Source organism: Plutella xylostella, chromosome 21, assembly GCF_932276165.1.
Source record: "Plutella xylostella chromosome 21, ilPluXylo3.1, whole genome shotgun sequence".
NCBI classification, from domain to species: Eukaryota; Metazoa; Arthropoda; class Insecta; order Lepidoptera; family Plutellidae; genus Plutella; species Plutella xylostella.
The window spans coordinates 7,176,075-7,186,366 of NC_064001.1; positions in this window are offsets into that span (position 1 = coordinate 7,176,075).

The window sequence follows — 10,292 nt, forward strand, 5'->3', positions numbered from 1 at the left end:
TTACATTTTCCCATTGTTTTGAATTTCAGAGTATTTTGGTTTATGTTCGCGACTTTTCAGTAAAGCGGGGCAAAAACGCCCGATGTCCTTTTCGGCAAATCCGAGAAAATTACTGTTAAATTAATATTTTGTTTTGTGTCTTACTCAATTCATGATTTTTAGGGTTCCGTACCTTAAAAGTAAAAAAAAGGTCCGTCCGTCTGTCTGTCTGTCATCACCCTTTTTCTCAGGAACGGGTAAAGTAAAGAAGTGAAGCTGATATTTCGCATAGGTATACTTATATATGTCGCAGGCATCTGGTTTAATCTCCTGTTTGATTGAACCGCTAGCCCGTTCATTGGATGACGCTACTCAGTTGTATGACTAGGCCGAACGTTGATTGTACAAGCGTCACAAAACGTCCAACTAGTTAGCGGACTTAAAATCAGTCAGGTGGTGAATTAAACAAGTATGGCGTCTAACTGCGAACAGCTGACACAAAAAGCACTTGTATTGTTATTTTTTACAAATAAATTAGCTTTAAAGTGCGATATTTATGTTAAAATAGTGTGACAACATGGATTTACCTATTATTACACCGCCGGCGGATAGTTTCAAAGAAAAAAATGTGCTGAAACTGGATAATTATGAAAAACAATATCAAGGTACGTTTATTGTTATTGTTTAGTTAATTTGTGAGATGAGAGCTTTGTAACATAGTCTTTTTGTTGACTCTTGTCTGGTCATGTTCATCCTAACCAGACATTACAAAGTTGCTATACTATATCCCATTTAACGACTTCGCTGAATAACGTTCAGTCAAGACGTTGGACGTTAGAGTCAACTACTTGACGAGTTGTTCTTTAGTCATTCAACTGAGTAGCGTCATTCAATGAACGGGCTAGTTTTTCAATCAAACAGGAGATTAAACCAGATGCCTGCGACATATACAAATTTACGGCATAAAAAATATATTGTGGGCTACCTCCTGTAAAGTGGGGATGAATTATTTTTTTCAGTGTTTCGACGACAGTTGAATTGGTGTTTTAAAAATAAAGGTATGCTCAAACCATTTTTTATTCAGTAATTGGTTTAGGAAATATTAATCTTCTAAGTGGTATTTTTGTCCCTGCCCCTGCTGGCTAAATGGCTGGTCCAAAAAATATGAAAAAATTCACGGATGTAGTACATATGACGAAATTAAAAGGAAAACTATCTCAGGTAAGTAGACTTGTACGGAACCCTCAGTTCACGAGTCCAACTCTCAGGCCGGTTTTCTGTTTCAATATACCCGACCCGACCGATTATGATCTCGAAACAGGTATGAGCTGCCCCCCCCTGGCTGAAATCCTGGGTACGCCCTTGACACTCACCTGTCTGATAAAGTTAGTTGCTGAAAAGGGTTGTATCTGAGATTATAAGAAGATCACAACTACGATGTGTAGGTACCTTCTATGCATCGAGCTTGCATAAAGATATTAATAGATCAGGAAATTATTTTATTTTTTGTGTGATAATGATAAGTATCTTCAATCCAAATAGGTACCGAGTGTGGACATAATGACAATAAACCTCCTTATTACAGGCTGTGTACTTGCGTCTACCTGAAAATATTGTATAGTATCTTCACTTATCTAAATATAAAATGAAAAAATACCCTACCTAAGTATTTTGTGTTTGGAACGATGGCGAATAATTCTAAACACATAGGTACCTAGTAGGTTATCAAATGATACTGTATCTGATTAATCGTATACTGAAGTAATTAATAAAACATACTTACTTAATATAATTTTAGATAACGTAAGTAAACCATATTTTTTATCAGCCAAAACCAAACTTATACCTCAGTATAAAAACTTAAGGAAGTAATTTTAATATCATGTCACTACTCCAGTTCACGTAGTTTTTAGTTAATAATAACAAATTATGTTGGTACCTTTAATAATACCATTTTGGTCGACGTGAGACGTGTCAGTGCCACCATTTGGCCTTGCGAGGAGACACGTCTATTCTATTATGTAGTCTATGGTCTCTGTAACGTCATCTCTATGAGTCAACTGTTGTCCTAGTACAGTAAGGTGCAGAGAAACCTGACCCCCCTCAGGACCATTGTTACTATGAGAGAGGGGTCAGGTTTCTCTGCAACTGACCGTACTACCCAGAAAAGTAGTTACGATACCCATTCCCATAGAACAACGCGGATTTGGGTGTACCCAATGCCCATTCCCAATGTCAAGAAATAGTGACTAATCCTAAATCCTAGTGCATTAATCCTAAAATCTGCGCATACGTCTGAATGGTGTAGAGTGACCCTGACTGCTATTAACACCCAAGATCTGAGTACAAATATCTGTCTTTAAAGAAATATCTGCCCCGGCCGGCCGGGGATCGATCGGGTTAGCAGCAGGGCCCTGGAAGGATGAACAACCTTAAATCTGCAAGTTAGCTAAATTTACTCAAATATAGGAATCATTAATTTGTAGATATAATAGATATAATATTAAGATATAAAAATATTTATGTAAGTAGGTACCTAATACCTATACCTAGAACATATAACACCAACTCAATGACATCGTAACCTTTTTGCATTTTTTTCGAATCTTGGAAAGATCTTGAATTTTTAAAATAAACAATTTGTTTTTTGTCATCACATTGCAATTTTATTGGACAATCAATCTTTATCAGGTTATCTGCTTTTAAGTACTCGTACGCAGATATTAAATAAAAGACATTTTAAATGTAATCTAATCATAGATTAGCCGATGATTATACGATGATGACGAAATACAAAGTTTAAGTTCAATTTAGAAAGGGACTGCCCCAATTTTTCATACAGGATGCTGGAAACATTTTTTAAAAATAACTAACGGAATGTTTTCTTTCAGTAAAATCAGTAAATTTTCAAATTTTATGAAGTTATTATCCACAGCCCGTAATATCTTAACGTATTTATTAAACTTTAGTAGGCAACAGAAAAGTTAACTAACTTCAACTGTTGACTTTTATTATTTATAAAAAAAATTGCATGTACCAAGGCGATCTTGTGCATCATATTAATATGCTGATGTGTCATTTTTATGTCGGGGAAACCCATGTCCAAGGGCCGTGGAGGTTGGCCTTTCGTATCTCCCACGCGGTTTGACCTCAATTTGGCACAACGGAGGTCCAATTTTATGGATAAAAGACCGAACCTGTTGCATTTAGGTCGATGGGTAGGGCGAAGATACACTTTATACTATATAAGTATGTAAGTAAAAGCGGGTTGTTTTGTAACTTTATAGTGTTACTGACACATACATATTATTATACAATGTTATGCAAAATAGTAAGTCGTTTTTTTTTGTAGGGAGTTTTAATTACGAAAGTATTTGATCGCTTTTTCATTAACTAGGCCATACAAACCTTTATTTCGTTTAGATTAATAAATGGTCAGCTTACCTATGTTAAAATGTAAGTGAATTATTTAAAAATATCTAATAAGTAATAACTAATTTAATAACCTACCAAAGTTGGTAAGATGTAATATTTTTGTTAAAACATCTTGAAATACTTAGAGAATCTTTTAATTTTAGGTGAGCTTAAATTCCACAGGATCTCTATCTATAATTATCATAAACAATCTTTGGCGGAGAATCAGCTGTTCACGTCATGTATCAATATTATCATACCTTAGACGATATCACATATTGTTATTATTATTATAAGAATATACTGCTTAGTACCTTTAGTGACAGAATATTTAGGGTACTGTCGTTTATTTCAGAACGTCTTGTGAAAGTATAAAGCAGTATAAGTACCTCTATAGTGCCACAATCTTATCTGTTCCGGTAGCGACATCGCTGTGATCGAATCCAGTGTTGCTTTCGATTAAATTTTGCCTATTTCTGGTTTAAACGACAATGCATTTCTGCTATTACCTATTGTAATAATTAGATACATTCATAAGTATAGTACTATAGATAAATCAAAATATAGGGTCGATAGTAAATGAAAGTGGATATAATATATCAAACGACATTTGTTTCAGTGTAGTTCTGATTATGTTCTGCTTCTGATATAGGAGATTAAATCTAGATTACAATGCTATAGGTAATATATGTGGGTCGTGGGAATAACGAGATAGATAGACTTAAAAAAAACAATTAATTAAGTATTATTATTATTATTATTTTTGAACACTTTATTTTACATTTTCTAAAGTAACAAGAAACAATAGCATACAATTATAATAAATTCAGACAGTGTGCAAAGGCTAATACATCATCATCATCATCATCTTGACCCATCACGTCCCCACTGCTGGGGCACGGGTCTCCTTCCAAAGGCTAATTGCCAAAAAGCAATTTCTTTCAGCCAACTCTTGATTGGTTCGGAAAACAATGACATGTCATAAATCATCATTATTTCGTCTAAAATCGCTGCAGGTGCGCGAAATTCTTCTTGGTATACTGCCTAATATTTAAAGTATCATGTCATGTCATCACACCTGTAATCAAAGAAAAATAAAGATTATATAATTTTCATCACGAGTATCATCACGACTCATCCCGTCCGCACTGCTGGGGCACGGGCCTCTCTGGAAAATATAACATAAAATTAAATGGAGTATATGGGTAAAATTATTCGTCATATTTGGCAACACTAACCTGTAGCCGCTGCAACTCGTTCTTCCAATTTTTCAAACGGAATTAAAGGCGCCTGAATACTTTATTCTTCCTGCATAAAAGCCAATATATATAGTACTACTTTTCTTGCATCACATTACAGCGCTTTTGGTAGTATTTCACCCGGAAAATCACAAAATAAATTAAATAACAACAATTGAAATTGACAACTCAAATAACGCACAGAGTATGAAATGACGTTTGACAATGACGTTTCGTTAGTTGCACATTTTGACCACCGGAACAGATAAGATTGTGGCACTATACATCATTTTCTTGTTTAAACAAAAGCAAACATATCTAAACTTACATTGACATCACAGCCCACGGTACTGACCACGGCTTCTCTACAGCTATAAATGGAACTATCCTGTCAGTTGTTACCCTATAGTTACTGTCTGAAGCTTCGCCAGTGGCCCAACAAACACAAGCAATCATGATAACCTACTTTACATTACACGTCATATCGACCCAAAATTGTATTTCTACCATCAGTAGCACTTCTCACTCGCGGTAGAGTGACGTTGCTGGCAGGTTCTTCTATATCATAGTCTATAGATTCATCTCTTGCCCTCACTTGGCCACACTTGTATGCCCCATAGAATATTATAGACACCACAGCTGCTCCCACTACAGACACTATCGATATTGTTAAAGCATTCCAGAATGTTCGCGCTTCAGTCTCTGAGCTTCCACCGCCGTCGACGTTCTCTGGACTGTCCGTTGCTGTATCATCATCAGCTTCTATTGACACTTCATCGGCTACTCTCCTCTTTGCATCATACAATAGAAATTCTCCATCCTCTATAGATGTGTTTGATTCTGTCGGTGTATTGTTTCTCGGGTAAACTAGGCACTTTTCTTTACTCAATGCGGTGGGAAGATATCGAAAAGAATTGATTAAAATGAAACTGGCATCGTCATTGCAACTTGCTTCTATTTTTATCTGAAATAAGGATGCAATCATTTTACTTTTAGCAGGTATTATAACGACTGTTTAAAATTTGTATACTTAAGTAATTCAATATTTTCAGCGTACTGTAGTCGCTATAGTTATATTTTATACATATTTTGAGTTATTTAGCCTTAGAAGTTTAATGTGTGATATGGCTTATGGCTTATTAAAGGATTGCATCAGAAATGAGGTATTCAGAGAGGAGACGAAATGAATAAGCAAAAGTTGTAGTGAGCCAGATCATATCTGCGGTGGAACTATACATATTATGTTCGAGTAGGCTTAACTGATGAATAACTAAATAAATAGTGTTAAATTCAGAGTCCACTGTACTTATATACTTATACAGAAAATCATCACTTACATATCCATTATGAGAACTATTCCTTCCTATTTCCATAGACACCAGAGACCATTGAGCCTCGGGCAAATCTTCAGGTTCGAATGTTTTTGTTTGTACAGGGTCATCCGATCCTTGCAGAGCTGATAAAACAGACAAGACAACACCGCACCTCCCACTTGAAAACACTTGCAGTTCAAGTGCGCTGCCAGAGTAGACCACCAGTTCAAAAGATGTTGAGCAACTTCTGTCTGTGCCTTTGATTCCACTAACACTGACGTCACTTGGTAAAGGTACCCCAGCATCAGAGTAGTTCACTAAGTCCCAACTGACATCATCACTGCATTCTTTTTTACTAAACGAACGATAAAAGTCATCGGTGAAAGAATACACAACACACATCTCCTCTGAAACTATAGATTTTAGTATTGCGAAAAAACACAGTAAAACTAACTCTAATGAAAGTCCTTGGTTGACGTTTTTTTAAACAGACTATTTTATTCATAAAGCACACATAGACAATAGATACGAGTTTCACCTTGTAGGCTCATCACCTATATTTTGATAACATTATAACACCCCCACTTTATCAAAATAACAAAATTTTCAGCAAATTACAAACACAGCGTTGAATGCCTAATCACTGGACTGAAGGTCTCTTGGTAATCAATGCCAGCTTTCTGGGTAAAACCCTTGGCCACAAGCCGTGCACGATATCTCACTTTATTGTCTGAATCATATTTCTTTAAACACCCACTTGCACTGCACTACACTCGCGTTGCTGGGAGTATCGACAACTTCCCACGCTTGATTGTCTTCAAATGACTGCAGCTCCTCTGCCATGGCCTGCAACCACATCTGTCGCTCTGGCCCACTGATAGCCTCTGCATATGTCAGTTCGTCATCTCCTGTTGTAGCACACATGTTAGCGTAACCATATCTCTCTGGCTTTCTCCTTTGTCGCTTCTCTACTATTGGTACTTCTTGAACCGGTGTAGCGGGTATCTCTGAAGCTTTTTCTGTATCCTGCGGCACTGAACTGTCTTGTTTTATGTTCAGATCTTCTGCACAAGATTCTGACTCTATGTTTTCTGCCTCAACATTCAAGTTATCTGATTCAGAAGAACTTGAGTCATTCAAAGGTCCCAGTTTCACCACAGATTCCTCTTCTAATTCCCCCACTGAATCTGTGCTCTCTAGGGAAACGGTCACTGTATCTGGTCGCTTGGGTTTCTCTTGGATAACAACATCTCTACTTGTAGAAACTTGGTTATTTACTGGGTTATAAATTCGATAGCCCTTGACATTGTCACAATAACCAACAAGTATGTGTCTCATGGATTTCTTGTCCCACTTTGTTCTCTTTTCTTTAGGAATATGCACCATCACAGTACTCCCAAATACACGCAAATGTTGCAGATCAGGTTTCCTACTAAACCACATCTCATATGGAGTCTTTTCAATACCTGAAGCTATAGACCTGTTCTTAAGGTATACGGCAGTGTTAGCCGCTTCCGCCCAGAACTTCTTGTCTAATTCTGCTTCGAAAAGTAAGCATCTAGCTCTCTCCACGATGGTCCGGTTGTTCCTTTCACTGAGTCCGTTCTGTTCCGGTGTGTATGGATTCGTTTTCTGATGAATAATCCCTTCATGCTTCAGAAAATCTCGAAATTCATTGCTACAATATTCACACCCATTGTCTGTTCGCAATATTTTTATTCTTTTGTTTTGATAGTTCTCCACCATTGACTTAAACTCTTTGAAACAAGTCAGTGTTTCACTTTTGCACTTCAGGAAGTATATGAAGGTCATTCTGGTGTAGTCGTCAACAAACAGTAAAAAATATCTTGCACCACCTATTGATTTGCATTCCATCGGTCCGCAGATGTCTGAATGCACAATCTGTAACATTTCTGTGGCTCGTGTACCAGTCGGAAATGGTAATCTTGACTGTTTTCCTTCACAGCATACTTGACAGCTAGTCTTACTTGTCATAAATTTGTCTGGATAATTCATTCCACTGACTAAACCTTGCTTCATCTTGTTCATGTCTGTACTGTTTAAGTGCCCAAGCCGTCTATGCCATGTCTCTCCATCTGTTGTTGGTGATGATAACAAACAGGCTTTATTTTGCACGGTTAACTTGTATACATTATTGACAAGTTCCGCCTCAGCAACTATGTCACCTAAACTGTTTCTTATCAGGCATCGGTCGGGTTCAAACACAACACTATTTCCATTCTTTATCAATTCACTAACTGATAACAAGTTCGTCGCAAGTGTCGGTACGCACAATACATTCTTCACAGTGACCTCGTAACCGTAACTCGTCGTGATTTCTACGTCACCGGCACATAACACAGGCACTGTTGTATTGTCTGCTACTGTGATTTCAGGTAAACTTCTCGAGTCCATTCGTTTTGTCAACCAACTTTCGTTTGCAGTCATGTGTGTGCTGGCTCCAGAATCAACATACCAGTCGCACTTATTAAAGTTACCGCTCAGAAAAACAACACTGAATGCATTTGTTTGCTTTTTCTTCTCTGTTTTGTCGTTTTTCAGTGGACACTGAGACATGTAATGTCCAGTTTGTTTACATTTGTAACATGATATTGTTTTGTTGGTTCTGTCATTTGAGTTTGACACTAACGTATTCGGGCCATAGACATTCGGAGTCGGTCCGCCATGTTTGCTATTGTTGCCAACCTTACCATGTTTCTTCTTTTGCCAACTTGGCGCCATGAATGCTGAGTTTTCATTTCCGTTCACTACGAATGAGTCGCCATTTTCCATATCTAACAATTTTGTTTTTATGGAATCTGCGGTGATCTTCATCCCGGAATGCTCGATTGCCATGATCATTGGCATAAACATGTCTGGTAAACCGGCCAGTAACAATGACCCAACCCAATCATCGCTTATTGTGAATCCAGTTCCACTTAATCGTTGCGAAGTTTCTACAATTTGTGTAACGTAACTGGTCATATTTTCACATTTTTCTAGTCTGATGGAGATTAAATGACGTAACAAGGTTATTCTTCTTGAAAAGCCCGAATCATCAAACAGAGCCTTTAGTTTTGTCCATAACTCCTTTGTTGTCTTCGTCTCCTTTATATGCACAAACAATGATGCGTCAATAGTCAGGATCAATTTAGCGCGTGCTCTGGCATCTGCTGCTATCTGTGCTTCATCTGTCGTCGCTCCTTCTTGCTTGAGGAACTTGTCCGTGTCCTCAAGAACTAGCAAGTTTTGAACGGCGAACGCCCAGTCGTCATAATTTTCACGACCCTTGAGCTTTGGTACACTAGCGAGAAAACTTGAGGTCATCTTGATTTTCTGATGTCACACGCGTAAAATAAACCAACAATCTAACAATAACTCTTCAATTAACATTATAACTTTAATTTTCTTTGCAAAATTTGGTGGCCCATAACCTCTAATGAAAGTCCTTGGTTGACGTTTTTTTAAACAGACTATTTTATTCATAAAGCACACATAGACAATAGATACGAGTTTCACCTTGTAGGCTCATCACCTATATTTTGATAACATTATAACACTAACATTGCGTCTACGTGAAACATTCAGGTATTTCTGATTATAGCCTGTTTTTCCGAATATGTTAATAAACGCGGAAATGGGTACTGGGAGTTTGCGCGGCTTCAGTGACTTATCGTATCGTATTAAATTGTATGGATTAACTTAAGCAGCACATACAGATAACGGTGAATTGTATCTGTAAGCACAAATAAATAAAATGTTATTATTACCAAAATAACCAATGGATATTATTTGCATTAATGGATCCGTTTTATACTCACTCTCACTCTTGATGGCTCGTTGAACCAAAGTGGATCTTGGCCTCCGCTACCAAAAGTTTTATACATAGAAATATAATACTATATGTATGAAACTTTTTTTTTATAAGTATCCTGACCTAACAAGAACAGATTGTTAATAAAACATTATAAAATTTGTACGAAACACTTCAATATTGAGGTACAATGGATTTTCTCCATGGTATATTGAAAATTTAAAGCTCTGGTATTCTCTATAATGTTAACTGTGATTGCACACTTTCAATAGACTGCACAGTTTTATAGCGAGAAGTCACTCAAGACTAGATAATAACAAGTGCTTCTTACTACGTTAGTAGCGTTTATCTACATAACTCCTAATATAAACACAATTATATTAATTATCATATGAGTCAAAATAAAAATCCCTACATGATAATAATATATACCTATATCAAATATTTTTTTCAGTAAAAGCGAACTATAATACAGTTATCTACCTATATACGTAACCCTTTGCTTATAAGTTTAGAATAAATAAAAAACATAGA